Source organism: Camelus ferus, chromosome 12 (assembly GCF_009834535.1).
Source record: "Camelus ferus isolate YT-003-E chromosome 12, BCGSAC_Cfer_1.0, whole genome shotgun sequence".
NCBI classification, from domain to species: Eukaryota; Metazoa; Chordata; class Mammalia; order Artiodactyla; family Camelidae; genus Camelus; species Camelus ferus.
The window spans coordinates 154,897-172,656 of record NC_045707.1 but is presented as its reverse complement, the minus strand read 5'-3'; the positions used below and the strand labels follow the sequence as shown (position 1 = coordinate 172,656).

Genomic DNA, 17,760 nt, shown 5'->3' with positions numbered 1-17,760 from the left:
CTGAATACAGAAACACTGCACTGAAAATATCTTCCTTGTGTAAGAAATTCTGCAAGTCAGATGTCCTCCATGTACTCTGGTGAATGAAATCTGCTTTAGACCTGAATTTCATGGTGGGACTGCTGACATGGCCTTACCTCCGGCTTGTCTCCCCTCCAGCCCACCCTGCATCCAGAGCACGCCAACCTTGAACGCAGAGGACTCGTGGTTTGTAACACACAGATGCCGATCGCATGGCATGTACGCCTTCATTGTCCTGTGTTGAGCTGTCACATTGTCCTCATATTCACCCTGATGAGCTCTTTGAAGGCTTATGGTCCTTTAAGGCTTCTCCTCTGCCTTCTCAGAAAGAAGCACATTCATGTGTACAACGTAGACATTCAATAAAGTTGGTAATTCACCGTTAAAAAGTGCATTCTATATCGCTAATTATCAGAGAAGTGCAAATCCAAACTACAATGAGGCATGACCTCACACCAGTCAGAACGGCCATCATTACAAAGTCCACAAATGACAAAAGCCGGAGAGGGTGTGCAGAAAAGGGAACCCGCTACACTGTTGGTGGGAGTGTAGCGTAATGGTCAAGGAATTCTACACGAACGGCTGTATTGTGGCAGGAGGTCCCTGTCACATTTAGTTATAAACATTAGGAATTTGTTCATTAATTAATCCAATAAATAATAATAGCTGATTGAATATTGTCTATGTAAGATGCACTGTATTGAGGCTGAGGATACCAAGGTGAAAGGGCATGACTGTTTCCCTTTATAGGACGTTCAAAGCGACAATTACAATTCAATATAATAGTTGTTTTAATGTTGGTCTGCACAGAGGGCTGATGGGGTATGGAGGGGACCTGAAGTCCGTGGGGGAGAGACAGTGAAAGCTTCCCAGCATGTCAGCTAAATGAGAACTAGGGGAAGAACAGATTTTGTTTTTGTGGGCAGTTGGGTGGAAGACTTGTGACAGGGGCTTCCCACGTTTGGTTCTCCTTCTGGGCACATGGAGGATTGTAATTCCCTAGTCCCTTGAACCTGGGAGAGAGCTGTGTAGCTAACTTTGGTCAATGAGCTGTGGGCGGACATGATGTGAGTCACTTCTAAACCGAGACATGTAATGCTGGGGCAAAATCTTCCAGAGATTTTTTTTTTTTTAAGGGAGATATATGAGAGATCATGGTATGTTCTGGAAATTCCCTTTCAAGTGGGGAGTAAGTGAAGAGTTTGGCAAGTGGGGGAAAGAATTTTTAAGCTATTCAAAGGGAATTCCATTTTAAATTGTAAAAACTGGCTGGGGAGGGAGAAGGAAATGAGGACTTAATGCCAAGACGTAAGAGGGTGGTGATCTTCCAGCTCTCTTGACTGTGCTCCACTTTGCAGGGGGGAGAAATGACCCCAGAACTTACCTCATCCTACCATTGCTGCTTTCCCGAGAAAAAAGTACTGAGCTTTTAGGATGAAATGTCATTTTTTTAAAACCAAAATTTGATTGGATTCTATACACATTTTCTTGATCATTAGGGTTGTGAATGATTAATATTTGAATCAAAATATGTATGTATCTTTAAATATAAAATCTTTACATATAAATAAACCAAAGCATGGTGATATAAATAGACATATATGGAAAATTATAATTAAAAAGCAAAAAAGCAGGAACTGAAAACTATGACCCTGACAAAAAGGCATCTTTTCAGAACATTGAGGTGATTCCAACTGTTTCTATAAGTAACACTGCATTCAGCCAGGCTTCCTAGTAGGGTACAGTTTAATCAGTAAATCCTATTAATGTGCTAATTTTAGTTAATTAATACAAAATTTCAGTAATGCTTGGTACCTCACTTAGGTGATCTTTAATAGTTAATCCTTTGTTGTATATGCAAATGAAATATGTGGAATTATGCACCATTAGCCCACAAAAAAGTTTTAAATACTTTCATTGTTTTTTTTTTTTTTGGTCTCTTTGGGGGACTGTAGACTGCAAATCATCATATGAGAAGTTGCTGTTACAGTCTACAAGAGAAATAATGAATGACCAAGATAGGAGAAGGCAGGAGATACAGAGCCCAGTAGGTAGATGAGACAGATATCAAAGGACCAGAGAACCGGGAGAATTTTTTGATTGCTTGGATGGCGAGAGATAAGGTAGAGGGAAAAAGCTAGCTGGATGTTTGGGTTTCTGGCAGGCCAGTTATGGGGAATTCAGGACAGTGAATGAACTTGAAGGAGGAGAGAGTGGGTAGGAGCTAAGTCCAATTATTAATATGTTGTGTTTGAAATTCAGGTGGATGAGTGTGGTAGGCGGCTGGATCTGCCCTTCAGTCTGCCCTCTTTCTTCCGAGCTCGGAGATCCCTTTCAGCCTCGCTCTCCATCCTCTGGTCTTTGGAGGACAGCTGCCCTTCTCTCCGTGAAGGTCCAAAAGGCCTCAGAGGGGTTTCTCTCAGCTCTGTTGCTCTGGGAGTTTGGGAGTTTGGGATTGGAGTCTGGATTGCTTCTGAGGTTTCCTGACCCATCACCAGACTTTGAAGGTTGGACCCTGGAGAACCCCTGGCGGATTTCCCTCCACTCTCCTGCCCTGCTCCTCTTGCCTCCAGGGCGTGGCTGCTTTAAACCTGCAGAAGCTGCACGCACCACAGGAGGGGATCTTTTTCAGCATTTCCTCTCTCCTCCCAACCTCCTGCCCACTTCTCCTGAGTAGGACTCACAGGGGAGAGTGAAGGGGTGGGTGCAGACTTGCTCTCTGGCTGGGTGTCCTTGGAATCTTGATTTGTCACACCAGCCCCTATATGTCCAGTAGGTGTTGACTGTAATTTAGCAGCTTCTCCTTACATCCATCTCCGGTGGGTTGGTCCTTCCTCCTGCTGTTTCTCCACTGATAAGAGCAGCTTTGGTCTCTTATTTTCTCGAAACTGCTCTTGATGTTCTGGAATATCTTTGTTTCTTTTCTTTCTATGTTCACTTGTGTCTTCAGCTCTATGAAGCATTTTTAAAAACTGTATCTGGCTTATTAATATGAGAGTGATAACCTTCTATGATTTTCTACAACTAAGTCAGAAGCAGGACTGAAACCTGTTGTTCATCATTTGAGAATTGTGACTTTGCAAATAAGTCTATTTATGGTTAAATGGGTAACTAAGGTTTAGAGAAGAGAAGCAACGTGCCAAGGTGAAAAAATGGAGTAAGGGCTGTCTTAGCTCCAACTGCCATAACAAAGTGCCATGGACTGGATGGTTCAAACAAATTAAGTTTTATTTTCTCATGGTTCCACAGGCTGGAAGTCCAGGATCAAGGTGCCAGCATGGCCAGGTTCTAGCAAAAGCTCTCTTCCTGCCTTGATGACAGCCGCCTTCTCACTGTGCCCTTGCATGGCAGCGATGGCTCTGGTGTCTCTTCCTCTTCTTGTCAGGGTACCAATGTCCTTGGATCGGGACTGCACCCTCAGGACCTCATTTAGCCTCAGTAATGTCCTTAAAGGCCCTATCTCCACACACAGTCACATATGAGTTTGGGGAGGACACAATTCAGTCCATAGCAGCAGCCTGCCTGAGTTACAATCCCGAGATTCCATGGCCAGTCTTTCCAGGGTGAAGACCGAGAAGACAAACACAGGGTCAAGGAGCTCAGAGTCAGGGTATACTTTTAAAAGCACGGGCTTTTAAGTCAGAAAAGCCTGAGGTTCAGTGCTGGCTCTGCTCTAAAGCTGTGAGGTCGCTCTCCTGGGAGATGTGAGCGTCAGATGTGATCACATATGGAAAGCGCCTGTCTGTCTTGATCGCCCCTGTGGGATTTTAATCAATGGAGGTGCCTGAATGATGTCACAGTGCGGCTAATGTCATTGAAAGAAGACTGTATTGTTACTCAAAGTTCCCAAGAGGAGGGGGCACATGGGACTGACCATGTCTCCTATGTGGTTGATACATGTAAAACCCCAAGACCAACACTGAGGGTTTATTTAGGATTTTCAGTTTGTCCTTTGGCTTTTTCATTTCATTTTGTTTGGTACTGTTTCTCCATTTACAGCCAAATAGTCTTGTGTCATTTGAAACTTTTGATGTTCAATGGAGGGAAGGAACTGAAAAAAAAAAAAAAAATCAAAACCCTATCTGTTCTTGTCTGAGAGTAGGACATTCCCAGCAAGAAGAGAAAGGTTCCCATGGTTCCTAAAGTCACCAAAATCCACATCCCAGATTTCAGCCCATTTGGTTGATGCCAAGGCAAAAAGGCATGGATGGAGATGATCAATTGCTATTTATGCATTTATGGATTGATTGGCTCTATAGCTATCCTGTGAAGAAGATGGCATCCTTTACGTGCAAGGATTTATGCTAATACATCAGGGAAAATTAGAAAAGGCAGGGAACAGGAGTGAGGATATGAGGATATGCTCCAAACCTTCCCTCCTCCAGCTGAGCTCGCTGATCCAGCTGCTCTGGCCATCATGCCAGTGTATCCACTCCTTCACCACCTCCTGTTCCTGTCCAGCCCCAATTCCTGGCACTCGGCTCAGGAACTCACCTCCTTATAGGGATGTATTTGAAAATTCTGTGTTAGTTCCTGGGGCACAAGGGACTGGTCTGGTATCGCCAGCTAACACCCAACAGGGTACCCAGTTCAGGCCAGGAGACACTCCTGGGGCAGCACAATTTCCAGCACAATTTAGGCTCTTACCTCTTAGTACATACACGTATTTGACCAATGTGCCTGTGTGTAATCAATCTCCCAGCACTGGCACGCCATGGAATAGATGCCCCCGACGCAGGCTCTGACACCCCTCATTGGGCCATCCCTCCCCCACATCTGGACGCCCTCTTACTGTGCTTACATCTCTGACACACCGTGCTGGGCCACTATCCTTACAGGAGGGAGGGCTGACATTTCTTCTGCTGTTTGTATTCACATTCCAAACACCTAGAGCAGTGTCTATAATATGATACATGCTCAATAAATATCAATTGACTCTCTTTCTGATTATTTAGTATATTCCCTCATGTTGAGCATTCTGAGATTTTTTCTTACTCTCCAAGCACACATGATTCCAAGGCTCAGGTCTCAAGTTACATGACTACAGTGCACACACCAGCCACGGGAGGGCAGCAGAGGGCCCCAACACAGGTGCAGCTTCAGGCTTCAAGGTTCTGGGATCAGTTTGGTATAAATAAACGGAAAAGAGTATGGGTTTATTCTTACCAGGATACTTAGAGGTGTGTGAAGAATGGGTCAAGGTGGGAGAGAGGGGCTTGAAGAGTGGCAGCTCAGATGCATCTAGATTTTGCACAAGCAGATTTTGGTTCACTAGGCCTGGAGGCAGTGCCAAAGATGCTACATTTCTCCCAAGCTCGCTGGCGCTGTCAGTGCTGCTGCTTCACCAGCCAGTTTTTAGTAACAAAGGAACAGACGGTGCCCAAGGAGCTTTTACACTAACTCTCTTCATACCCATCCTGGGTCTTATTTCTCCCTTCAGGGAAAAAGACATATAGCATATTAATCCCATTGTTCCTTATAGGTGTTCATAGTTTATGGACAAGTCCATGGGCTAAAGACTTGAAATGCCTCTGCTCAATTCCTGGCTTTAGAAGTTACGACCTCTGTGAACTCGAGCAAGTCACTTAACTTCTCTGTGCCTCAGTTTCTATCATCAAAATATGGAAAATAACAATGTTTGATAATGTTGTTTGAGTTTCACAGGTGACTGTGATGCTTAACTCGGTTTCAGTACTACTGCACTGTGCTCTGTTTGCTGTAAGTTAAGAAAAACAATTCATGCACTCAATGCATTCAGGAAACATATTTTCAAAGGTAACTACAAGCTGGACTTGAATGAGGCACAGGTATAGTTACGTATACAAGTGCTTAAGGAAGGGATTACACTTCAGGGAGGTAAAAGCTATGATAAAAATAAGCACCAAATGCTGTTCCCATAGAACAGAGAGAGAACCCTTAAGAGTGAATAGATCATAACATAAAATGGGTGTATGGGAGGGAGGGAGACAGAAATACGTTGATCATAAAATGCATGAGTTCAGAATTCCTTCCTTCTTCTGTCTATATAACTTGGAGTATAGGACCTCAAAGTTATCCAGGAGAAGTGGGACCAAGAGGGCTACCTGGAGCTATAGAGAAGTGCCCATCGCCATCAGAGTCTGCCTTTTCCATAAAGTTGAGTGAACCCCTCCTGAAGCCCCTCAAACCCATTATTTTCAAGGAAGCCTGTATAATCAGCAGGATCACTTTAATTTGACCATGGGAGTGTTCAGTTGCACCACTCCTGGTGTGTACGGTTTTGACTTGACATTGAGCTGTGTCAGAGATCCATGAAGATAGGACTCACAAGGAATGGCATCCAGGTCAGACAGAAGCAAGCCCAAGCTGAAGACAGCTATAAATGTGCTTCAAGATCTGTCATTGTGCACCTGGAGAAGGAGGACAAGTTCTGGCTGGAATTCAAGCTGCATGAAGCAGAATCTGAAAAGGGAACCACTCAACTTAGGTTCTTTAGCTATTTGTTTTATGGAAAATAAGATGGCTTGATATTCATAGCACTCCTCCCTTCCCCGTGTGAGTCTCAATTAATGAGCATAAATTTCCCCTCTCACACTTTTCCTACAACATCATAGAATAAGGAGAAGTCCATAAAATTGAGTGCTCAACTGAGAAAAGTGAATTTGACGGTGATGAAAGAAACACTGAAACAGTCCTGGCCAATGATAAGTATGTGAGAAAGGCTTCTGAGAAGTCTATTTAAACGGGATCTCACCTGGATTACTCTTTGACTCTTAGCTTTTGCCCTTTGTCCTTCTCCTTTCTTCTTCCTTGGTCTACAGTTATAATAGCAGGAGCTGCAGCAGCCACGCTGTGATCATGAGAACTAAAACTCAATGCTAAACATCTATCTTTTTAAAATATAAAGCATATCCTATACCCTATGTTCTTTTTAACAAAATCAAGTTTGTCTTTCTTTTAACATAATTTCTTTTAACACCTCAAATTTAGAAATTCTTCCCTAGCCAGGAAAGACAGTCTGTTTTCTAATTTTTTAAACAGCAGGTTAACTGTCATTAATTAAACTAGAATTTGTTTTGGTAACTGCTATGAAGCAATGATCTAAATTAAGTTTTCTTGCCGAAAGCTCATCTATTGTGCCAATACCATTTACAGAATTACCTTTTTCTTCCTTATGGATTTGATACTGTTGAGAAAATAAACTGAAAATAATACAAAACATGCAACTTACTGATAAAAGCTTCCCAAGGTTATAAAGCTCCATACAAAAGCTTTAACAAATCAAAATTAATGTATAGAAAAACCTTTTTATAACACACATTATTTATATTATACATAAATGTATTAATATTAGTTTTGTTGAAAACACAAAAATGTGGACACTTGAATTTTAAAAGAGAAGCTTCCTCTAAGAATTGGCCACATTTATGGGAGAAAGAAGATCCATAATGGAAAGAAAATGACCAGTAACAGATTACGGTAGCATATTGCTTCAGACCTCGCAAAGTGATCACATACGTAGCTGCTTTACGTTCACAACAAAGTAGACCAGGTAAATACTTTTACAGATGTACAAACTGAAGCATAAAAATTTCAAATGAGTGTGATTTTAAGTTTTAAACAACTACCAAGTGGCAAAATTACAATCAGTATTCAGATCTTTTAACTCCGAGTCACGGGTTTCATGAAAATACAAACAAAACACTATGTATAACCATTAATGGTCAGACAACAACCTGTTTCTCCTGTACATTCTCGTCCCCAACTCCCATTTACTAGATCCCTTCTCCCAGCCTACAAATAAACTGGTCTATTTCCCCCGGAAAACACCGCCCTCTTGACCTCACATCCTGCTTCTGCTACTGCTTCAAGGACTACTTTCCCTTCACAGCCAAGCTCCAAGACACAGCTGTCCACTGCACCTGTCCCCAGTTTCTCTCATCTCATTCTCTCTTGATCCACTTCAACTGACCTTCTGTCCTGACTGTTCTCCTTCAACTGCCCCCATTACGATCACCAAGGACCTCCACCTTGCTGTCACCCATTTCCTGGCTCATCTTACCTGACTTCAGAGGTACTGGATACAGTTAATGACTATTTCTTGATGTACTTTCTTCACTTGGCTCTAGGATTACATGCACCTAGCTTTTCTCCCTTCACACTCATTTTTCTTTCTTAATTTCCCATGTTGGTCATCTTCATAATCTTTAAGTGCTGAAGTGCTGGAGTGCTCAGGGCTGTCTTGAACTCTTCCATCTTTACTCACTCTTTTGATGATACCATGTGGTCTCACAATTTACAAATCCATCTCTGTATTAACTTTCAAATTTTTATCTTTAGCCCAGACCTCTCCTTGAATACCAGACTTGGGGTATAACTCCCTTCTCCCTTCAAACGAATGAAAGATCAAAGAAATAACCGAAGGAATGGTGACAAATATCAACACAGGGTTGGTAAACAGGTTTCATTTTCATCTTGAATGCCAACTGCAAATGACAGCCAATAGTTGCATGAAATCCTGTGCAGTGGATTCTGAGGCCACATCAGCTTAGAGGGAAAATACACCATGACTGATTAGCAGTGAGGCATTCTGGTTTTCACCATCTCAGCATTAATATAAAACTATATAAAATTAATATAAAACTGTCACAGTATAGCAAACTATAATAATGTTATGCAAAGTTCTTCAAACCAATTTTGTGAGTAAACACTAGTAAAGAGAAAATGATTGACTGACAGGTTAAGCAAGATTAATGAAAAGCTATGTTTAAATGTAATTAGTGAATAAAAGGCAAACAGTATTTCACAGTATGTGAGGGGTCTTTACCATTCTGAAAGCAGGCCTACTTTGAGAACCATCTAAAACATCCTTCCTATATAGCAATACATATTTTGCCTTATAATTTAATAGTCACTAATCATACAATCCTTTCACCATTAAAGAATACATTATTTTTCAGGGTTAATTATGAGCTCATGGCACTTACATTCTGTTTCATGCTTACAGGCGCCTAAGGTAAGCTGACGAGATGTGGTTAATAACTGTTGCATCATCGCTGCTGGGTCTTGAAATATCTAATGGGATAGAATGAAAAAAAAAGCCCAATAACTTCAAAGTGCACCATTTAAGATGCTTTACAAACTCTCATCATTAAATCTGCTTACCATTTCATCGCAGAACTCTGAAACCACTGTCTTCTTCCCCAGCATTGCATTGGTGTCTGACTGAAACAGTTTTAATAAATGATAGAGGGTTACCTGTGAAATAAAAACAGACATGGTATCTGTGCAATGGTTTTCATCATCATCATGAGACATCATCATTTCTGTAACTGATTTAGTAAACATACCATATTCAGGACCTTGTCTCAACAACTTACTGTGGCAGATCACCAAAATTCTCTGTACTTTTATTTTTCTATTAGGTATTACTATCCATCCACATCTACTAACTACAAATGTTTTGAAGAGGGTAAGGATCTGTTACAAAACATCTCTAGAGAGTGACTGTATATAAAAGTCACACAAGACACAGCTATGGAAGTTAAACCGGGGAATCACTAAGACATGAAGTCTTTTAATTATACAAGTGAAGTTAGATTAACGGTGACAGTTACTCTGTGAAGATTAAAGTTTACAAATCTACTGTGGGGAAAAAAGATTTAATACTTTCAAAAGGAATGACCAATATTAAAATGCTCACTGAGGGCAAGATAATTTCTCTAATGTAACAATAAGATTATTACAAAAATAGTATAATAAACAAAAAGTTACTCAGTGATAATTCACTTTGGCAAGAGCAACACGTCTTCAAAATACTTAAAGACAGATACAGCTAAGACATCAAAGGAAAAGCTTTGTAGCACGATGTGCGATTACTTGAGCAAAATAAAACCTAGCTGGTGAAACATCAGAGTTCATGTTGAAGCTGCAGAAACCTATTTAGAACCTCAAAGAATTTTCCAAAAAGTTACCTAAACTCATTATAAAGTGTATGCATCAAATGCTATATTTAAAGCAGTGTGAGGTCTAAGTGGGGAGGGTACAGCTCAGTGGTAGAGCATGCGCTTAGCATGCCTGAGGTCCTGGGTTCAATCCCTAGTGCTTCCGGTAAATAAATAAGTGAACAAACCTAATAACCGCCCCCCCCCCCCCCAAGAGTGTGAGGTCTGAATGCAAATACTTGGGCTCAAAAACCAGCTCTGCCACAATCAGCTCTGTGTTTTGAGCGTGTGGCTTCATCTCTGAGCCTTCGTACCCTCATCAGCCCCACAAACTGCTGAAGGGTCAAAGCGAAAGCTTCAAGGGACTTTTCACATTATCAAGTAACAATCTGAAGAAGAGGTCAAAAGATGAAAACATCAGTGGTTTTAAATAAGGATTCATGAATAAGATATAAAGCTGCTAGGACTGATGGGAGTTTGAAACAGCAGTAAGACTGTTTCAAGGCCTTTTAACTAAAACACTGGATATTCCCATTTCAGAGATCCTATGGACTCAACCTGTTTATTACTAATAACCAAAGGATACTAATGACTTTTAAACTTTTTGATGTAGTAAGCATATGACTGCCATGATTTCTTTCAAATAACTGTTCACACTGTATCCCTTCCTTTTATACTTGAAAAATGGAAGAGTTTTGAAAGGCACTTCACTTAAAAATGAAAAATCATAACTCACGGCAAGATACACCACGCCATAAGCTTAGATAGAGTATATCTGAATAACAATGCCAACATATAACAAGCTATTCATTAGATACTGTTCCATTTTCACAATTACTAAGAAAATACCCATTTTACATTTGCAAAGATTAGCATTACTCACAGGTCTTTCATTAGGATCAATGAAAAATATTTTGATGATTATTTCAAATTCACCCCAACCTGTTTCAGTAATTTCATATGGAGGCTTTGTAACAATTAAGAGAAAGAAAACATAAAACAACTATAAATTGTAAATTATTGATACAGTTTCCCAGCTCTTTTTAAATGTATGTGTTATGAATCAAAAAACTACTGTACCTCTTAAAGGATTGCCATAGCTTTCATGTAATTTAAATTGCATTTTCTTCACATACGCTTACATACCCTAAAATACAGAGGAATTAATTAGTTCTGCCATCCACATATAAAACTGGGAGAGAAATACTCTGAGTATATATACTAATTTTATGAAATATACTTCCCCTCAAATTTTATGGAAATCAATTTTCTAAAAACATGAATTATACCTCAGAAGTTTTTTTTATTTTAAATAAAGGAAGCTTGTGCTGAATTTTCATAACTCATAACGTATAGAAAATTACATGTCCTTAATTCACTTATTTTGCAAATAATGTTTTTATACATCTCTGTAGACAATACTCAAATCAATTTTGATTTTTCCATGAAACACAGTACGTTTCCAATAATTTTAATAGAAATAACCACGTAAACCAAAGCAAATCTAAGAACTAAGCAACTTAAAAGAACAAAACTACACCATACAAAGGTCAACTAAACTAAGCGACCTAAAACTGCTGGATATAAAACCCCTCCTTTTCTTAATTTTATTGTGAAGCACAGAAACATATTCATTAGTTCTTGCACATAAAAGGGATTCTCCCTGTGAAGATGGCCTCTTCAAAAATAATTCATTATAGAGAAATAGGAAAATGCAAAACAGAGTAAGTCACATTCAACAGTAATGTTCATTAATCTTTTTATTTGCTGCCCTCAGTTCAGTCACGGTTCTGCATGGCAATTTAATGTGTGGCATATTGCCCTTCCTCTCATTGACCTCTACATTTGTAATCTCTTAATTTATTAAATGTGACTGAACATACTGTGGGGTTACATGGGGAGAAAGTGTATTTCAGTATTGGAAGAAATTCTGAATGATAAGTCAGCATCTCCACCCTTAAAACTTATAGAATTATTTTGAATATTTATTAAATTCATTCACAAAATGTGTCCCCTTGATAAATTAAATGTATGTCCAAAATTCTAGTCTCCTACATATAATCCAAAGTGTTTGAAGCAGACTGCCTTCATCATTATCGAGCTGTGAATTTACCCCTGAGCTATTAGCCACCGTTTTCATCTTTTAAGTAACACTTCGTCATGACATCTCTAAATGATTTTTCAGACTTTCCAAACAGTGACAAATGATTACAATGATAACATAAATTCTCAGTAGTCTTCTTGCTTCCACTGTGTTGGCTCAATGATAACTGAAATACAGAATGAAGGGTTTTCAATAGTTCATTCACTCAGTGCGTTTTTGCTGAATACCTACTATGTACTGGCTGCATTCCAGGCACTGAAGATTCAGCAGCAAAATAAAATTACCAGCAGCTAGATTACATAACAGTTTTGTCTTTTATAATCTCTGGTCTTATTATCAAATTATCACCTAAATTTACTGTTCCTGAAACACTTGATTATATACTAGGTTACCTTAAGGTGTGGTGATTGGAAGACATACTGAGTTTCTAGCATACTTCTTGTTACCATAACTTAATTTTAATTAAAAAAGTTATTTGGAAAAATTGATTTCTACTAACAATTATATGAAGATGACAGCTTTTACTTTATTCCTTCAACTTGTTTATAATGGGTCAATTTTATTATTAGGTTACTATAATATTACAAGTTATCTTCAAGCAAAACAAACTGTAGCTTCAAAACAGTTTCAGGAAAAACAAGTACCTACCTCATTTCTATATGGCTTCACGTATACTGTCCACTGATGGGTGTGCCCATCCTCCTCTTTTCTTTCCAAAATATCGAGCAACATTACCATAAACTATTGGTTTAACGATAGTAACCCCCTAAAAGAAAAATAATTTCAATACCAATTAATATTGTATTGTTACCCAAATGAACAGAATGAGAGCTCTGAAAGCTTGTTTTAAGGAATGGCAGGCAGTCTAACAACCCAAGTTTGCTCCAACCATGGATTCCCCTCAACAAATCAATTCCAGACAATTATCCTTATTTCATACTATCATAAATAACACTAGATTAATTACAATGTTCCCATTTTGAAAATGTCTATTTAAATCATGTAAAGTACTTTGAGAGCTTTTTTTTTTTTTTAAGAAACAGAAAAGGGTCTTTAGTGAAAAACTAAAGTAAGGTCTGGATATGGTCATCAGTTTTGACTGCCATCACCTGCTGGTAATGTCCTTCGTTCTCATCTTACAGCAGTGTTTTCTAAAGCACAGCACAAAAATTAAAGGCAGTTTGGAAGAGGATTTTAGGTAGAATAAGGGCAAACATTTTCCCTTTATTACTGATTGTGTTTACTTTAATCTGTATTAGACAAACCATAACTATAACTAGCAATTCAAACCCACAATTTCAAAAATCGTAATGCATAGGAAAGGGCTTTAAAAATTGGCAACCTGTTAAACATTACAGTTGGATTCAGATAATGATAAAGAGGCACTTGGATGACTGAGCTTGGTAAACACTGGATGATGGAATGTTTGCTACTTCTGTGCTCAGTTCCAAGATGTACATACATGTTACTCATCACATCTGGTAAGAGTAAAAGGCAGTGAGTTTTAACAGATTATAACAGAAAGAAGAGAGGAAAAGTTTCAAGTGAAGAGAAAAAGCTGAATGTTGCCCATGAATCTGAGATCAATTGTTCAACAGTAATAACCTGAAGGTCAAAGAGCAGATACATCACACGTAAGAAGTGCTGGGCCAGTGTAATCAGCGGTTAGCAAGAAATGAGGAAGAGCGGTGAACAAATGGGAAAACTTTTCACTTTGACTAGATAATTCACAAATAAACCCAACACCTTTTAGCCTAAAGTTAGTTCAGAAGAAGGGAAGCAGTTTGGATGCGAACTTAGAAAATCCCAGCCAGTGCTATTGGTATTTTTGTGATAACCAAAGTTGGGGCCCCAGCTCCAAGGCTTGAATGAACACACAGAAGGAGCACTGCCATGCTGAGTGGCTAACAGATCCTCTAGCTGCTACAGCGTTGCTAGGAACTTGCAGAGTTCCTCAGAACACCCTCTACCTGGATGAACTTTAACTAAATTGTAAAAAGATGCTTACAAGCCCACATAACAATCAGCAAGGAGGAGAAATATGTCCCATATTTTAAAGTTTTACATGACTAACTCACACCCGTTTTTGGTGGAAAAGCTTTGAGGACTACAGACCTGATCTCAAGTCATTTTGGATTTGAAAACTTTCAGAACCCAACAAGATTACAAGTAGAGAAAGTTCTTTAAGTTTGTCTCCAAAATCTAGCGTTGTAACACTTTGTTCAGCAGTACTTTCTGAATCAATCCAAAACCTGGCCCCAAAGCATGGGCAAATGTATATGTTAATGAAGCTTATGGCACTATGAATTTTACCCGACATCTCTCTCCCCTTCCATTAAATTTCGGAAGCTTTTTAAACTTTCGAAGAACTCCCACTTTGCAAGAAGTACTAAAGCACTGTGTATGCTAATTGTATACACAGTATAAAATCACATGAAAACAATGTAACATAGAGAAGAGATTGGTGCAAAAGTGGGTGATTCCTTTTTAAAGAAAAATTTCCTTTCTGCGATCAATCAAAATCAGAAGGGGTAAAACAGGTGTTTTATCGGAACCAGCTGGTCCTGTCGTAAAAAGTTAACGTGCCAGGGGATGTAAGTGGGAGGAAATGTGTCACAGTGTCAAACACTACGGTAGGCTCTATGATAACTTTTACTAGAAACAAAGAAGCTAACATGGACTCAATGTTCCCTATGTGCTGGGCAGTGTTACGTTCTTTGCAGGCCTTGGTTAGTTTTTCGGCTGTAGCTTTCGGGCTTTATGAACACCATGAACGTGGGGACGTTTTCTGAACTTTTCTTCCCTCGGTTCTTCAGTTACTTGTGAATACTGGGGGGAAGGGGGGTTTGATGCTGCCTTTGTAAGGTTGCTATAGGGTCTGAATAAGAGAATCGGGTAAAGCGTTCACCTACTGGGCTTACTCAGTAAGTGAGTATCGAAAACTTGCTACTGTTATTATTCTCACAATAGGTGGGCACCCAGACCCCCACCCCGCCCCGGTTTCCAGGTGACCTGGGCTGGCAGCGGAGGAGCACCAAGCCGGGACCTCCCAGCCCGTGTTTCTTGGCAACAATGTCCAGCTCTCCCCTGGGCACCACTGATGGTATCTGATTTTTTGGCGGGGATGGAAGGAAGGCGGCGACGCGCGAGGCTGGGGCCCAATGAAACCGTGATGTTCCCTCTGGGGCTCTGACTCGCCGTCCTCCCGGAAACCGCGGTTCCATCCCGAGGCCAGAAGACGCGAGAGGCAACCAGCGGGCCGTCCCCGGCCGCGCAGGGAGGAATCGGGGCGCGAGCGCCTCTCCCGGAGCGAGGGCGCGGGCCGGGCACTGACCTTCACTCTCCCGCCGGAGTCAGGCCCAAATTCGGCCATTCTCTTGAACATATTGTCCTACGGAGAAAGCCGCTGCCGCCGCCAGGGAAAGAGACCGGGGCCGGCGGGCTCGCCGCTCCCCTCAGAGGCCCCGCTCCTCCCGCGCGGGCCCAGGAGGAGGGTTTCTGGCTGACGGAGGGCGAGTCACTGAGGCTAGGGGCGCTGAGGAACCGCCAATTCCTCACGGCGGGCGGCTTCCCGGAAGCCCATTCAGCCCCGCGCCGGTGGAGAGCTGAACCCAAGTGGCGGTAGCAGCGGCAGCGGAGGCGACGGCGACGTCGTGCGCAGGCGCCGACGAGCTCGCGCACGCGCGCACATTACGCACAGTGCGCACGCGCATGGCGCTGCACATCTCGGTCGTTTGAGTCTGAGGAGCCCGGGCATCTCCAGCCAGCCTGTCACCGCCACAGAACGCCTAGCTTCCTAATGACCGAGAAATCGGCTTTTGGAGGCAATACCTCGCCATCGCCAAAGCATTGCAATTCTAAAATGAAGTTCGCGAAATCTCAGCCACCGACAGCTTTTCTTTGTCTTCATCCAGCCCCCTAGACCTCCCAGACTTCCAAGCTTGAAGCGCTGATTTCTTCTTTTATTTGCTCCCCTTTTCGTTTCCTTTCTACCTTTTCCACTCAGTTCAGATTCTAAGGCCCGTAACGTGACACAACCGGCCCCTCTTTGCCCTTCTGTGGTTCTAACGGCTTTGCAGGTTAGCGCAGTGCCAAATTAATGATCCCCAATTTAAGCGAAGTATTAAGAGGTTCGCCCTCCCTTTCCTTCTGTTTTAAACTAGAAGCTATTCAGAACTTTTCGCTAGTCTCTTCAAACCGCCAACCCTCTCATTCTGATCAGGTGACTTGGCATCTTACTTCACGGAGAAAACAGACCTCCGTGCCCCCAGACCTAAACACGAGCTTTGGTTTGCCTGATAGCCACCCTCCCTTTCTTCTCTTCTGTTCAAGAGGGAATCTTCTACTTTAAAATACTTCAGTCTGTGTTCTTAATCTCATTGTTTCTTGCTTTCTCAAGTTTTTGGCCCCATCAGCCATTTCCACTCTGCCCTGGGTTGCCACAAACCTTAAATTTGTTAAAAACAAAAACCAATATCTGCAGGAGCACCATAAAGTGAAGCACAGCAAACTGTGAGTTTCCAAACTGAAAGAGCCTTCCAAGCACCCAGGATAAAGATGACAGCAAATCCACATCAAGGCACGTCACGATGAACTTTGAGAACTCTGGGGATGAAGAGAAGATCCCACACAATTCCAGGTTGTAAAGACTCCAAAATCAGAATGGCTTCAGTTTGCTGACGAGCAACATTGGAATGTAAGGAACGATGGCGTTCTCTAGAGGCTGTTCCCCAGGTGGTCCCACTGCAATGGGCCACCTTCAAAATTCTGAAGGAAAATTAATTCCAACTTAGTGTCCCATACCCAGCCCACTAGCAACCCAGTATGAGTGTGAATAGAACACACACGACTTTAGACATGCTAAAATCTCAACAACAAAAAAAGTACCTCTCTTGTTCCCTTTCTCAAGGAGACTCTGGAGATGTGGTCCAACAAACTGAGGGAATAAAATAAGAAGGAAGAAATTATGAAAAACAGGGAACACAGTGAATATCAAATATGGAGAGAAAAGAAGAGAATCCCAAAATGATGCTGAAAGAAAGAGCCCAGGATGATAGCCATGTATTAGACACAGACAGGAATCAGTCCCAGTTAGATTTGGTCAGAAATCTTTGGGAATTACTGCTTTAAAAAGATGAGATTGATGAAATTGTAGCTGCGTCTGAAGACCTGAGAGGAGAATTAAATGTAAAACTTAAAGAGTGGGAGATTAAGAAGTACAAGCTACTATGTATAAAATAAATAATCTACGAGAAGTTATTGTACAGCACAGGGAGTGTAGCCAATATTTTATAATAACTATAAATGAAATATAACCTTTAAAAATTGTCAATCACTATGTTGTTCTATAATATTGTACATCAATTATACCTCAATAAAGGAAAATAAAAGACGTAGCATTTGGGAGTTGAACTAATGACAGATACGAAAGCTAAGCCAATTTAAGAATCATGATGTTATTAACACTAGGGAAAATCTTGTATAACAGAAGAAAGCATGACTATGTAAATACCAATTATTGATCATATATATATGTATATGTATATACGTTGTGTGTGTGTGTGTGTGTATATATTTACATTATAAATATGGATTTTGGAGAAAGGTGCCATGTGTGATGGAGATGGGGGAGGAGGAAATAGAACTTAACAGTGGGAAACAATATCTTAAAATGGAAAAATCAAGGAGCAACATAAGCCTAATACTTAAAGC

The 17,760-nt window shown here is 40.8% G+C and overlaps 1 pseudogene; it reads right to left on the bottom strand.

Moving 5' to 3' along the window:
* Positions 1-3,224: 3,224 nt before the first annotated feature.
* Positions 3,225-15,685, bottom strand: LOC116667503 (annotated as a pseudogene).
* Between the last annotated feature and the right edge of the window lie 2,075 nt (positions 15,686-17,760).